The sequence below is a fragment of the Athene cunicularia genome (genome assembly GCF_003259725.1).
Source record: "Athene cunicularia isolate RWA chromosome 20 unlocalized genomic scaffold, athCun1 chr20_part1, whole genome shotgun sequence".
NCBI lineage: Eukaryota > Metazoa > Chordata > Aves > Strigiformes > Strigidae > Athene > Athene cunicularia.
Genome location: NW_020799125.1, coordinates 3,072,352 through 3,088,440, shown reverse-complemented (window position 1 = coordinate 3,088,440; position 16,089 = coordinate 3,072,352). Strand labels below are relative to the sequence as shown.

Below are 16,089 nucleotides of genomic sequence, written 5' to 3'. Positions count from 1 at the left end.
TGATTCCTACATCACTGGAATATATTTAAAGGATAATAGTTATTTAAACATGCCAAGTCTTTATACAGCAGATAAGTATTTTTAATTTGCATTTATGAAATCAAAAGGAGGGCTGGAATAGCTAGTTACCGATTTGTCTGTTTTCTAAAGTATCTTGGTATCAGAGAAAAGCTACAGGATTATGAAAGGGTTTTGTGTTTACTTTAAGTGTCAATCCTAGGCGGGGAAAAAGGATCCCATCAGTGATGGGATTCATGTCACCAAATACAGACAGCTACCATGGAAATGCACCACCTGCTCATCACCCCAATAGTCCACTGGGCAAAGCAGGCCACCTACGTGTGATCCATCTTTTTGGACAGCAGATAGGTGAATGACTCCATCAAAGTGATCTCAGGAGTATTAAATTCAAAGATATTTTGTCCATTATAGGGATTTGAAGTAGGTGAGATGAAACCCCCCATAGACCATAAATGAGAAGTCCATTTGTTCAAATTAGGAGGCTCACCATTGAAAGGAAGGTAAATGCTTTGTATGTTCAAGGGGAAGGGAGGGAGTAGAACTGTCTCACTGGAAAAGAAACAAACCAAACCAGAAATTGGAATCTTACATTTGTTTCGGACCAGTTGAATATTTCAACTCAAAATATTACCAATTTTTTTATTTCTTCTCATAAGAGATATGAATCTTCGTAGCAGCGGATGTCACTCGCAGCCCAGTGGTTAGGCATCCACCTCCAACATGGGAGACTGCGCTTCCCGAAATCCTGCTCTGAACCAAGCAGAAGGAAGACTTCAGCCCACACGTCCCTGTATTGAGACGAATGTCATCCTTACTGAGACATGGTAGGTCTGCAGACTTCTCTGCCTTGCTGGTTTTGTGAATGGTCACTTAAGTCCCACTTTTTTTTTTTTTTTTTTTTTTTTTTTTTTTTTTTTTTAATCAGCACAAGTTATTTGTCAAATTTGACTCAAAATGCTGAATAATTTCAGTTCTAATTAACTTTTTTTGAATAAACTATTCACAGCCTCCCACTCGCTCTGCCTCCAAAATTCCATCTTTAGTGCAGATCTTGTGAAACAATGTAGATCATGAGAAAGAGAGAATCTAATATAAACCATGTACTTTGCAGAACTTCTTTTAAATATAATGTGTTAAACATAATGGTCTTAAATATATGGTCTTAAAACCGTATCAATGCTAGATGATTTTTTTTAGGGCTGTGTTCCAATTAAATCCATTGAAGCTGGAGTTAGAGGTTACAGGTTGAAGATTCATACAGGACTTGAATGACTCCTGCTAGAGAAGTGGATTTCATCTCCTTGAACAAACGTGGTCTAATCTGTGGTAAAGGCACCACACACAAGAAGCACCAGCTCTTGCTATGCAGCAGCATTTCTGTGTGAGCCCTGCTCCCTTAACCTCTCCCATCCAATTAGCCAACTGATGATATTTGTGTCTTGGTAGCAACATTTTTATGAGGAAGCTCTTTGCCCTTTCTGTTGAGGTAGAGACTAACTCTCAACAATGAATAGTTCAAAGACTCATGTTTTGTCTCAGAAAGTTGCCTCGAACATTAAATGAGTAGAATGAACACTGAAATTGAGTGTTCCCCTATCAACCAGAATAAAGAAGAGTTACCTTTCCTGCTACCTCCAGGCATGCTGCTTTTTCTTCTTCACCACTTCCTCTTTTTCTCTACTAATTTCCAAACATTCAAAAACGCCTTTGATTTTTATTTTACCCTGAAGAATTTTTAATGTTTTACTAATGTGCTGAATGCAGATCACTAGGAGAACATAATTCACCCAGAAATTAGATATAAAGTATCTATGGCAAAAGCATCATGTACCAGGAAATAGATTTTATGAGTTTAAAAATGTTTGATCTGTTGTGTACAATTCATTCTGGTTTTGGAGTTCCTGCTCAGTTCTTTTAAGATAAAAGTCTGAAGGGGTGCAGGTGACAGAGTGGCTCCTGCTTTCTTTGCCTGTGGACAGCTTGCTCACAGCCCCTTCTCCACTACCAGAGGAGAGTTGTTTTAAAATATATTCCCCGTAGTCTTGCAGAAAGTTATATTTTTCTTATACTGGCTCTCAGTAAATATGCACCCTGCGGTGCACTGTCACTAAGGTAATCCACCATGGGTGATAAAAACATATTGAGTTCAGGATTTTTAACAAGTAAAGGAATGCAGCAAGGAAGATTCATTTGTAAGTTTGAGGCGCATGAATGGATGAGATACAGAGCCACTGATGACTGCCAAGACACCAGAAAGCTTATTCATTACTGAAAGTAACTGTTGCTGATTTTACAATCTCCCAGGACTGTCTCCACGCTCCCCACTTACACCCTTGGCCTTCTTAGTGTATTGGTAGCCACTTCCCTCCTGATCCAGTCTGATCCAGAGCCCACTGAGTGCTTTCAGGACCGTACTACCAATGGCATGTTAAATATCCCCATTGATAGTGTGTGTCATCGGGGAATTCACTGCAGTCACCTTACTTATTGTCACCCTTAAGGTGATACCTCTTGCCTTCAGGTTTAATATTAACTGAGCTGATGACAGAATAAGTGATTTTTTTTCTTTATTCCCCTTTAGTTATTTTGGTATACTTATGAATCACCTTACAAAATCTTACAAGCAGCCCACTCTAAGATAAAAGATCAGAAACTATCAGCTTCTGTGTTGTTTTCACACCTGATGGTATTTCCACTGTGGTCAGTAACGGGAACACAGGGAAAAAAAAAAACCCAACAAACAAACCATGCAGTGATTTTGCTTCTTCAAGAATTAAACACTCAATGAGATATTTAGGATCATCTGGCCATAGTGCTTGACCTTTTGAATATTATGGCCGAATGGTGGCAATGTATTTTTGAAGAACAGTCACAAGATAGTACATAGGCTGGTGTCCAGAGGATCCCCTTTAAGGTTGTCTAGTTTTGGTTCTTGTATTTCTAGGCTTTAAATATTGGTAAGAATGATTTGAAGAGGAGGCTAGTTGTGATGATAGGATGACTTATTTTAGAATATATGGGATTCCATTTTTCTACAATTTTGTTTTATTTTTTTCTTTTTCCCTTTCTTTATCCTTTTTTCTTTTTTCTTTTTTTCCCCACTATTATTTTATTTTTTCCTCTTCTCTTGTGTTTTCTTTTAGGGTTTTTTTTGGTTTGTTTTTTTCCCTTTTCTTTTCTCAGGGTGACCTTAAACTAATCTAATCTATGTAGATAAAAAAAAAAAAAACCCATCTTCTACCTAATGAAAAGATAAGATAAACCACACAGATTTGAGGTGTATGATACACTGTTATGTGCTTACAAACCAAAATGTATTGGCAGCAACCCAGAAGTGTCTTAGAAGATACACAGAAATAAGATAGACAGGTAGAAACAATTATTGATCAAGACCTTTTGTACTAGGAGCTAAAGTTAATAACATTTTATATCAAAATCAACTGTGGATCCTCAGCGTGAGAGATGTATTCTGAAAATGTTTACTCATACTTTGCTGTGCACAGGCTTGTAGGGAAGCGGTTCAAACTCAGTGGCATAGGAGCAGAAAAATGGAAGATCACAAAAACTTTGGAAACATAAGTGCTAATCAGTCGTTATCTGTTCTTTTTTTTTTTTTAAAGTTAAGGTGGCTACATGTGGCCAAACACAATAGACTGGACTTTTTTGTTGTTGTTGGTTTTGGGGTTTTTTTGTTTTTAATATAAAATTCCTTTGTACACAGAATAACCATTTTGGGAAAGAACAGTCAGATTATTATATTTGCAATATACATTTTAGTTATGCTGTTTAATTAAAGAGAACAAATGCAGTGTGTGCTCACAGTGTAAAGTGAAGAATCTCAGTTAAGAGTGGGTTAGGAAAACCGTGTGTAAAGCTAGCATTTTGCAGAACAGAGCTGTGTTTCAGTTGTATACGCAGCTATTGCAGCCACACATGCAAATCTGCAGAGTTGCAGGCATGCATCTGCGCGGACACTTGGTGCATTTTGTTGTCCATTTTGTGTATGCATCCAGAATAAGTAAATGTGAAAGCTGGGAGTGTGAGTACCTGGCTGCCTTGAACAACCGTGCCCGGTCTTATACTGCTTGTGTGCAGAGGAAGCTTGAGGTTTTATTCTGGACTCAGTCATTAGTTAGTGAGACAAACCTGCTGCCTATTCTGTGGTCAGATACGACAGAAGAGGCATAAACTGTCCTTAGGGATTCTCTCAAATGGGGTGCAAACCCTTACAAGTACGGACCCAGCCTAGCCAGCTTGCAAGCTGTCCTTCCCAGGGCCTGTAGTGCTGAAGATCCATCAGCATTAAGAGCAGGAAGATCAGGCAAGTGTAAAAAGGACGGCACAGGTGAAACCACAGTGCTCGTACTGAAATAGAGCATTAGCTTGGGGCTAGGCAAGGACACGAACTGGAGAGATTCCAAAGGTTCCCTTTTGTTGCTGAGTGCAGCATAACCTGGATACAAAGAGAATCTAGTTCAATAAAGATACTCTGCTGTAAGATTGGTGTAAGGGAAGGTTTTACCATGAATATTTTGGGTGTAGTCTCTGCCAACTAAAATAACTTTGTTCCAGATTGAGACAACTGTGAACAAGGAAGAAAAACAAGCATACTGGCTGCATTTCCACACTGACACTTTGAACCAAGCTAACAATACTCCTGGTTTAGGCGTTAGGAATCGTCTGTAACTCTGAACTTATGTGTTCGCAGTGGGAGGTTTGAAAACAATTTCCAAAGGTTGCCATCAGTCGCTCGCTGCTTGAAGGTATCTTTGTGCTTTCATAGGCATCCTCGCTCTCATTTCAAATTAATGAACTGTGTGTCTTTCCTTGGGTCTGACCAACTGCAGTCGTGTTCCTGTACAGACAAGTACACGACAATGTTCCTTTAATGTACAATTATGACTTTGCTGGGTTTTTTCAACCAGAATTATTTTTTTTTTCTTTCCATTTTATATCCTGCAAAAACATGTGTATAATATTTTATTCCCTTTCTTCTTGGAAGCTTTGCTAATTATACTACAAGTAAAGGCCTTACTCTTTTCTTTCTGTTACGTTTGAAAAAAGGATGCTTAAAGTTGGCATTACCTTTAGGAAGGATTTCTGGCAGAAGAAATTTCTATTCTCCCAAAACACTCAAGGCTAAGTTTGTTTTGATTGAACACTCTTCAAATGGTTTTGTTTGGGGTTTTTTTGCCTTTATATAAAATAATAGCTTTCTTTCGAAGGAAAAATGATATCTAAAGTCTCTCTTATACTTTGGATGTTCCCTCAGATGCTATAAAGAATATTTCTTGTTTCAGAACAAAAAGGGAAATGTAGACATTCTCGGTTTCCTCAGGTGTCTGATCTGCATAAATGAAAACTCAGACTCAAATGGCCGTTGGTAAAAAATCCAGAACTATCTCAGTACTACAGGATTTTACCTCCTGTGGCAAATTAGGAGAAAGTCGATTGCTAAATCATATACCTTTGAAAAATGTGGTTTTTACTTTTTTCCTCTGTAATCCTCCTCACCACTGGTGATTGCACTGCCCTTTGTTTCCTAAAAGGCATTTTTAAAATCATCTAATAACAGGTTTTACATGAACTTCAAAAGGCCCTAAAAATGCCATGAATCTCCCCAAGTAGGGCAGTGTTCAGTCTTCCAAAAGGGTTCAGAACTCTATGGTGAATGGCAGTTAAAACTCATGATCATTTCTTATCAAAATAGCCACATTTTTCATATTAGGGATGCAGCTTTTGGAATTGTGAAGCATCTTGCTGGCATTTCGTATCTTCTGCATCATTTCTGAGTCTGAATTCTTCCTGATCAGACAATAGCAAATGTATATACAGCACCTTTGATCACCCTGAGCTGCTCCCAGAGAATACAGCCTGGACCATCTAACCTTTGGAAGATCAGTTATGGAGTGAGGGATTTGGCAGTCTGATTCTAGATCATTATTGTAGTGACAACACCTCTTCCTTCATTTGTGGGTGGGAACACTACATCTAATCTCCCAGTGTTTCGTGCTGAACAAAGTCCTCTGGGCTAAGCAAGAGACCCGGAGGTATGAAGGAAGCAGACAGACCCCAGAGGGGAGCCCTCCTCTGCGCAGCAGTTATCAAAGCAGGATTTACTGCTGCTACTGCAGTTTCATGAGGCAGAGCTAATTGCAGTAGGGATCCTACAACGATGATGTCTTGCAGGAATGGAGGCAATAAGCTCCCTGTGAGAAGGTGGTCTTGTGCCTTTAGATCTTGGGAGCAGTGTCTTCAGGTTCTCATATGTGGTTTTACCAACTTAATGGGCACTGCTACCTTTTATGTAGTTAAGTCAAGTGAAATTCTCAGACTTAAGCTTCTTTTTCCACTATAAGGTTTTTACACAAGATGAGACAATCTGACTTATGACCTTGGATATTTAAAAAAAAAAAAAAAAATGGATACATGCTTGGTTAATTTGCATGTGTCTGAACATTTCAGCTAACATACATTAAAGATACATACTGCCTCTTGTCCTGAGCAGCTTTGTAATACAGGATGCTGAGATTACCTAGCTGTGAGTTTCTAGTCAGTATTTGTCATGAAGCTGTGGCAATTACTGAAATGACTGTGCATTTGCTCTATTGATTGTTGGCCCACCGAAATAAAATTACATTTGGCTTCAGATAATTCATTTTCTGTACCTGAATATCAGTTTGCTCTCTGCTGAGACCTATCAGCAAAAGAATACAGTTAGTGGGCTAAATGTTAACATTTTTCTTGTTATTCTGAAAACATTTCATCATAGATTAAAAAAAAAAAAAATTGCAGCGAAATACAGACATGTAAATGCCATTTCATGTTTGTACCTCGTGAGTTTTATGTCTAGGAGTTAGGCTACTCACAGGTAGCACCGAAGTAATCAGAGGAGTGGTGTGTTTCAAATAGTCCTGATGTGTCCGTGAGCCAGAAAGGGACAGAAGGTAAAAGGGCCTGACAGTAGCAGTAGGGGAGTTAAAAGCCTGCATGGAAATTTGGATGAGGGAGTCTCCTGCGTGTTGGACTTAAGTCACTGACTCTGATTTGTGTCATTGCTGACTAGTAATGTAGCACTAGCAATTTAGAAGGCTAGGAAAGCTGAGTGGTATAATTTTGTCCAAGATTCTTATCTTCAGGGCCTGCACTTTTTCCGTGCGTTATCTGTGTTTAGTCCCACAGGCACCTATTTCTTGAAAGCAGATGCAAATCTTCAGCATTAATAATTGTACGTATGTAGTGAGGTTCTCTGCTGAAAAATTGGCTCGGGGTTCATAAGCTTGTGGCACGAAGGGAGCACCATTTAAATTTGGCTGTGACTTGTGAAGAAAACTTTAAGTATTCCTCATACAGACAAGGTGCTATGGGTTGGTAAATGCAGACCGACACACCAGTCATTACAGAAGGAAATTAAACACAGTCAGTAAGTTTGGCAAATGCGCTGGTATCTTTTAGTGCAAGAAAAAATAAAGCAAACTGAGATTATTATGGAGCAAATTATAGACTTCTGCACAATATTGCTCGGTTCTGTTGCCTTCTGACAAGCAAAAATTTTAAAATGTGACGTATCGGAATCCAAACCCCCCTCACTGTTATTGCCTGACACAGAGATCCAGTGATCACAAAATGCTGTACGTCATACAAACCAGTTAAATTTGAGATGGTTGGGAACAGGTTGGATTCTTCTTTATCTTGTGGCTATTTAGTACCAGTCTAACAATCTCAGAATCAGAAAAGCTCAAATTCCTTTTCCTGTATCCTCTCTGGCATGATGCTGGGAGGTGGGTATAGCATAACCATTTCATTATATCATGAGAGATGCACATAGCTTGTCACATAGAACTGTAGACATTTAACAGGTTAAAACCATTTTCCCTTGAGGTTAATCTAATGATTTCTGTTGATTTCAATGAGCATTGGACAGGGCCCTTAGTGCAGCTTTTCCCCATATGTTTTAAAATTAACGTTTCTTGCCAATATTTTCAGGTTTATTGTAGCTTCCTTCTGCCTCAGGCAAGGAAAAACAACAGGACACAATGACAGCACATTATTGGAAGTAGCATGATAAATTCCAAATAGATATAATTAGCATATGACCCAAAAGAGACCTGCATATAATTAATATTGAAATATGGTGCATGCATTATATAGGAAAACATATTGTGTATTCAGAGCGGAACGCTTGGAGAATGGAGCTCTGTCTGTAAATGGCTTGTCATTTTTTCATTTTAATCAGAATTGAAATTTCTGCACTTGAAGAAATGGAGAATGATCATTAAAAACACTTGGACTTTAGAAATGACACCACCTGCTTCCTTTTCCTCTTTTTTATTGTGACAGTGGGTAAAAATCCTTAAATCTTCAACCGGGGAAATGTGCACTAATGGGGAAACAGACCTCTGAGGAGAAAGCAGACTGACAAGCTGTTCAGGAGCATGAGGCTTTTCAACAAGTAACATTCACTTCTCTAGTAATTCTTGGTAGATTATGTCATATCGAGAAGTCCATACTTATTCGGACCCAGCAAAGTGAATGAGTAACAGATACATAATGAGCACCCATGAAAAAGGGAAAGAACATCTCAGATATAAGGTGAAGATTAAGAGAGGTAAAGCCACCAGTGAGCTGTGAATGTGCTGCCTTCTGAGTGACATTCAGTTCGTATCACACAGCAGCTCATTACACAGTCTGTTTATACCAGAGGGAAACAAATATAAAAGTTAGTCCTTTATATTTCATATTAAATGCAAAGAGTTCAAGGGAACTGAACGACTTCATTATGGAATCTGATACCACCCTTTGTATTTTGCTATTTTAAGTAAACTGAATAATTTTAGTGGGTTTTTAAAAGACTTTATATCAAATATTTAATTAACATCTATTCTGCAACTTTGGAAGCTGAAGCTTTGGATCTGGGATATAATTTTTTATCGTAATGAATAAATATAAAACAGACGTTAAGCAGAGGCAATAAATTTATTCTTAATTGTAACTCTAGAGATGACTTTCTCACCAAAACACATTTTTTTTTTTCTCTCTGTAGCTTTAATTCTCAGCTCTAATTGACACAGAGCACTGTCCAGCTATATTTCTGGATATAATAGTTCTTCCACTTATATTTTTGCACTAAGATAAATGCAGTTCGTAGTCACATTTTCAAGTAATAGTCTTCACAAACAGTCTATGTCGTGGCTTAGTAGTTTCGAATTCAACATTTTGGATTTTGTGGCAATTCTGTCTGATAAGGTTGTTGCTACAGAAGGTATCCGGCATTTTTGTTCTTGAAATCTCACATGGGTGATTGTACAGTAGACTAAAGGATGGCTGGTGTCTGCGGGCAGACTATCTTGCATTGTGACCTCGCTAAGATTTCCTTAGTTAAATGAAGTTTGATTTGAAGCAGAGCTGAATAGAAGCTCTTTAAGCTAAACCCAGATTGCAGTGGGAAGTGCTGTCAGTCAGTTACAGTCTAGCACTTTTCTGTGAGTTAGTGCTTGGGACTGATGTGTCTCTGGGTTTTGAACCATTGCCCAATGTAAAATTGAGCTTTCAAATGTAAGTTCATTAAAGAGAGCCTAACAATGGTCACAGAAGTGGCATAATTGGGCCTAATAGTTTGTTTCACCATGTTTCATGTGTTCTGAATGTTTTCTTCAATTAATAATTATCCTGCATTATTCGTTTCCTTTGCTAAATAGTTGTTTAATACTATGGTTGAAAACAATGAAATTCTTCCCTTACTGTGATTTCCAAGCAATTAGTTCTGGGCAATGGGTTGCCCATGAAAACTCCTGACAAGTCTCATGGCCAGAAGAAAGGAAAAAATAAAGCAAACTGAGATTATTATGGAGCAAATTATAGACTTCTGTACAATATTGCTCAGTTCTGTTGCCTTTTGGCAAGCAAAGCTTTGGATAGCTATCCTAGAAAAAAAAGCTGAACTGTTTTGCGTGTATTTTATTTGCATTAAATGCTTTTGGAATTACTCCGGTACAGATTCAAAAGACTGGAGAAGAGGTTACAAGCAGAGGGATCTAGGGGGGAAAAAAAAGGGACAGTGAGAAAGCTTCTTTGGGCTGGTCATAATTATAACTGAACTTATCTTGAAGTGTTTGTTAATTGAGTATTCAACCTGCTCGAATCTTCACATTTTCATGCTCTTCATTATATGAAAATTATATGACAACATGCTATTTTATTTTTTTTTTTAAATTGCTGCAGAATGTTTTATTAGCTTTATTTCCAGGACTATCCTGTTATTTATTCAGTGCTGATAGCAAACAGTTCATCTTTGGTGTACAATGCACAACACAGACCTTCAGAGCCCAGTGAAGACAGGCTTGTTAATACATGAACTGAAATGTTTCCGAGGCCCATGTTTCATCCACAGCAAAACTGCTGTGCAGGTTTTTATGATGATCTGATAAATGATTAAGCAAATAAATTTATATTTCAATCCCACCACGTTGAAATCAATGGATCCGTTAAACTGCGCTACTGAATTGGATGACTGGGCTGGAGACACCTGAAGACACGAAACTTCTACAAATACTCAGTTCTTAATTCCAAAAATGGTGTGGCTACTGCAGATCATTTACAAAATGCATTGTTAAACTAAAAGTACAGTGGCCTCTCAGCTTCCCTGATTCCTCTACCCATTTATATAGCCCACTCTTTTTTCCTCTTTTGTTGTTAAATATAAGTTCCAAATAAGGATCTCTGTCAGTCAATAGTGCAGGTGTTTTTATTTTACCCTTTTCAAGCAGTGAATACCATTTTTAAGTTGTTACAAGGTACTAGCTGTATACAAAATAATGCTTCTGATGGTAAAATTGCCAGTTACATGTCGTAATTCCTTCATCGACTGTCAGACCTGTCATGTTGCAGAATGGTAGGTCAGATGAATTGGTTATTAATAGATCTATTCAAAAATAAGCATTTAGGGTTTATTTCCACACACACACACACAAAAAAAAAAAAAAAAAAAAAAAAAAAAAAAAAAAAAAAAAAGTGAGTAATGTCTTTATCCTTTTTAGCCGATTAATAAACTGTTATCCCTAGAATAGTAATTTCAGGACCATGCCATTATTTGCTAATTCTTCATTTTTTCATTTCTTAAGAAAATATTAAAATTGCAGTTGGCCACAGCAGGACAGGCCCATGCATCACTGAAGAAACCAGTAATTTATGGTGCATTTGAAACTCTATATTAACATTCCAGGCTGTAATGAAGTTTCATATCGAACAAGGTCAGGCCTGATTGTATGATTAAATAATTTGAAAATGTTATTAAAAGTTTGCATTTCTCTTCAGATTTTCAGCATGACCATTTTACGTCGGGGCACTCCATTAATCAAAGCCGCACAGGCTTTGTTGGGTCATGTTCATTCTGTCACCTATGTGTGCAGACATGGAGTGATCAGGTTAAACAAGCTGCAGAGGGGTTATAAAGTTCTCACGAGTGGTTGGTTTTTATCTTTTCCTTCCAACCTGGAAATCAGATACGTATCAGTGGTCGTGGCCAGGTCTTGGCTTGGGCCACCACACTGGGGAAGTTGATGACTTACACCACAGCCTGGTATGTATTATCTTTTGAATGGTTAATTCTTCTGTTATGCTTCCGATTAATCATCCATTTTTACCAAGCGCTCAGGGTACAGAGCTGCATACCTGGTACACATCAGCACCTCCAGGCCTCACTGATCCTCATCACAGCAGCCTCTGGTCCTTCAGAATCCGACGGATTATCCTGACGCCACCTCGCAGCGCTACAACCCCTGTCTGCTCACAGAGAAGCAAACTACTGAGCTGAGAGGACGGATCTGAGGTTTCTCTGGGCTTCTGTGATACAGTGGCTGGTTAAACTCAAGTCTCCTAAATCTCCTGCTTGAACCTAATCAGTGTTTTGGGAAATATGTAGAAACATTTTGCATGTTAATGAAGTGCTGTTTGCTAATGGATGACACCTACAAATATGGCGTTTGAGCACAGGAGTGACTCAATGGGCTTTTTCCCTGTGATTGAGACAGTCTCTACAGCCCCTTAAAAATAAACCAGAGTACAAGACATTAATACTTTATGTACTTTTAATTGAATGGGACTGCTATTGAGTTTGCTGGCTGCAAAACCCCCATTAATATCCACATTTCCACGTGTGGAAGTCTGTGAAACAGAATTCCTCCTGCAAAATTACACTAAGCCATCTTTCATCCTGCTACTTAGCGAGGACCTTTGGTCCTTGTTTCTCAGCTCTTTTCCTCAGCTATAGCACTTGTCAGTTTGTATTATGCATACTTGTAAATAACAGAAAATGAAAAAGATATTATCCAGGTAGAAGGTCGTGGAAGATTTACAATATGGGCTTTGAATAATCCCAAGTGTTAAATTATTAAATTTAGTGTGTGTATAAATGTATGTGTTACATATATTTTAGATATATATATGTATGTATTTATATAAATATAGATATATAATTGTAAACATTTCCTTCTCCAGTAATGGCTAAGCTCCAATACTGGAAGATATAGCAGGAGTTCTGCCATTGATATCATCAGTGTTGGATCATGCCAAGAGGATAAAATAAAAAACAACTGTCATGTATGTTTTGTTCCCTGAATTTACTTTCTTCTGCTTTGGTGGCAGAGCTGGCCATCCTCCATGAGAGGTCAAAGCATCTAACGAGGAAATAGACCCTTAAGAGAACACCGTCGTTCAAGTCAATGCTGCAGTTGAGAAGAAGGATGGGAAGGTGGCGTGCAAAAAATAGAGCAGCTCTGACTTTTCCCCGAAAGCTTGTCAAGAAAAAAAAAAAAAGATTTCAGAGCTGGTATTTTTGCACTACATATTCAGCATTCACAACAAACTCATAATGCCAAGAAATGTGGATTGTAACCTGAATGAAATGAAAAGTGGAGCTTTGGAAGCTGAATGGCTGGTTCCCTGCCCTGTTCTCCTCTCTTTGTAAAGGTAATGAAGGTTAACCTGAGCAATCAGATAGGGATTCCTTTTGTATAATTGAATTTCTGATGGCTTTAATCCACCTACCGATGGTTTATTGCATAAAAAACATGTCAGGGAGCTGAAAGCGAATGCCTGGAGAGTTCAGCAGTACAGAGCCAACAGAATGGTTCCAGGTGCTGTGAACAGGAGCAGGCTTCCAGCTGCTGTCAGTGTCATCGCAGACCAAACACTCTGTCCCCAAGTCCCAAGGAAAATACCAGTGGTGTCACACACCAGACACAGCTGAAGCGGATTTGCTGTAGTTCTGGACCTACAAGTTTTGTTCTCCTTTTAACACTCTGAACTGTAAAATAATAAATGTGCATTTGCAGACTGTTATCTCTGGGCCTTGCCAGAGATATGTCATCTGATTATGCATGTAGGTAGCATTTAACATCATCTGCCCTGACACATTCATAAGATAAGACAAAAATAATATTTTATCACCATGCAGTAACAGCCTCTTATCAAACTCCAAAGTCTTAATTAGGGATTTCTCTCCAGTTTCCCGCTTGTCTGATGACCATATAAATGTCTAAACTGGATAATTAATACAGTCTATACGGCATGATAGTATACAGCAATTTAAAGCTCTATGCAGTAAGCTCAACAGAAACATTTCCCTTTTACAGTGCTGGGAATTCATCTAAATATGTGCATCTAGAAGTTCCTCTTATGATATTGATTCTACTTTTTCACTTTATAGTTTCTGTGAGGGAATGCTATTGTCTCCATTCTTCATAAACTCTGAGAGATGAAAGGGTATTAGGTTGTTTATGATCCTTGGCATAAATGACTTTCTATGTTTTATTTCAAATCTTAATCAATATTTGGTCTGTAGTTTGCAGATTAATATACATACAAGATGTACACATTCTACAGTGGGAAAAACCTACCCAGTGCTTCATTTATATTCCAAATCTATGATCCCTATTTTTCTTAGCAAAAAGCTTCTTGCAAATTTAAACTGGAGCTTTTCAAGTTCCTTATCCATTTCTACCACTGTAGGAATTATGTCTAATATTTAAACAAGTTTTTAGGGAATGAGGCAAAGACTGAGAAGTGATATTAGTCTCTACAAAAACCACGTTTCCAGAATTTTCCCTTGATTGTTCTTTAAATATAAGTAGTGGCATCTGTTTTTTTCAAGCAATTACTAAAGGGAAAATATTCCTGGAAGTCTTCACAGTCTAATGCACTGGTGTGCGATTTGTGTCTCCTAGATGAAGAGATTCATAAAATTTTGAAACTCCTTACAGGTCCAGCCAGGAACAAGGCGGATCCATCATGAGGGGAAGAATTTTAGGTTCATCTCCCCGTGCAGGACAGCTGGATGGGTGGGACCGTCGTTTTGGGGCAGTGCTGTGCTTAACCTGGGGGTAGTGGGAGCAGCGTCTGACCCAGGCTGGGCACAGGACAAAGCTCCAGAAGCCATAAACTGAACACTGCCACTCCTTGAACTTAACATACGCAGAGACAGTGATGTCAGAAACCAGCGTTAATTGTATGCAGCAAGATCTGAGACCAAATTTACAGGCAACAGAATATAAAGAATATTAATATCAGAAAATCAGTAACAATTTCAAACTCTGGGGGAGAACTGAGATCACTGCTACTGAATTTGTAGTAGCTGCTTAGAGATGTAACAGTAAGATTTCAACAGTTCAGAAACTTTGCTTACAGTTGGATTTGTTCTGATCAAAGAGCCTGTTAAAGAAAAAGGAGGAAGTAGGAAAAGCACAAAAACAAGCAAGATGGACTGATGCCACAACACAGTGCTGGCCTTGGGAAATTAATTCTAACACTTGGAAAACATTGTAGCTGTCTGCGTCACAAGAAAGACGTTAATGATGAAATAAATTTGGGGAAATCTGAGGATGATTGCAGAGGATCTGCTCTATGGGATGGTGAAGACACTAATAAAATTCAAAAAATTTCCAGATAAATTTTGGACCACTAGAAATTTATTTTTAAACATGTAAATGGATGTCTAACTAACTGTAAATTAAACATTTAAAAAAATTTTAAATAATATTTTAACTAATTTAGATACTCGATTCAGGAATTTTTTTTTTTTTTTTTTGAGTTTCCATGTTTTTCCTTGTTTGGGATAGCTTATGACTTTAATAGCTTAGTATGAATGGAGAATAATTTCTAGGGTCATCTAACGTTTACCTGTTAGATTGTTGCTTTATGCAAATTCCTGCTTAGCTGATATTTTTGGTGATGCATGGAAAAGAAATAAATGTCTGAAGAATAACACTGTTTATGGACCCGCAGCTGACCCTGTTTGTGACACTTTAATTTTGTGTTTCTCCTGCTCTCTCCAGAGGACATTTTGGACAGCTGCTGTTTCTTACTGGGTGCTTGCATCTAGCTATTGTTTGGGGCTCAGAAAATATGCTATAACTCACATACAGGTACATTGGGCCTTTCCATTTCCTCTAAAAATGAAAAGGGATCCTTCTTCTGTTAAAAGTTTACTTATTTTTCAGCTGTTATATTCATTTTTATCAGATTTTCTGGTATAAAACTGATTTACCTGTGATATTTCTTTCTCTCCTGAGAAATTCACATCTGTTTCTAGCACCTGTCTCTAACTTCATTCAAAACCAGTGGTGGTGGGAACATTAATTTTATGGATATATTTGTATCATTGCGTTTCTGTCAATAAATCATTTGTTATTTTCAGGAAGAACCTGCAGCCTCTACCTATCAATATTTTTCAGAAGCAGAGCTAATGCACAGCAGCTAAAAATAATCTCAGGGAACAAAAATGAAAAATACAGAGAAGTCAATGTTGTGAGTTAACACTGGCGTCTTCTGAATATTTTTACCAGAAAAGGACCAAAGAATCAGCAAAGCATCAGCTTGTTTCAGCAAAATTTATAGTAGTAATCAGTTCCTGTACAGCTTTGATACCCCTTCGGCTTTTGACTCTTGATTTAAATCACTTCTCCGGGAACACTGTGAATAAACCAGCACCCTGCACACAAATACAGTCCACAAAAGGCACTCATTCCCTCCCCAGAAGTTCCATTTTTTTTTTTTTTTTTTTTTTTTTTTTTC

The 16,089-nt window shown here is 38.0% G+C and overlaps 1 long non-coding RNA gene across 1 annotated transcript in view; it reads left to right on the top strand.

Moving 5' to 3' along the window:
• The window catches only part of LOC113487599, a 101,419-nt gene extending 86,414 nt beyond the window's left edge, over positions 1-15,005 (top strand). The window contains exons 2-3 of the long non-coding RNA XR_003399819.1: positions 678-845; positions 12,664-15,005. This is a non-coding gene — a long non-coding RNA (uncharacterized LOC113487599). The remainder of the gene's footprint in view (positions 1-677; positions 846-12,663) is intronic.
• The last annotated feature ends 1,084 nt before the right edge of the window (positions 15,006-16,089 follow it).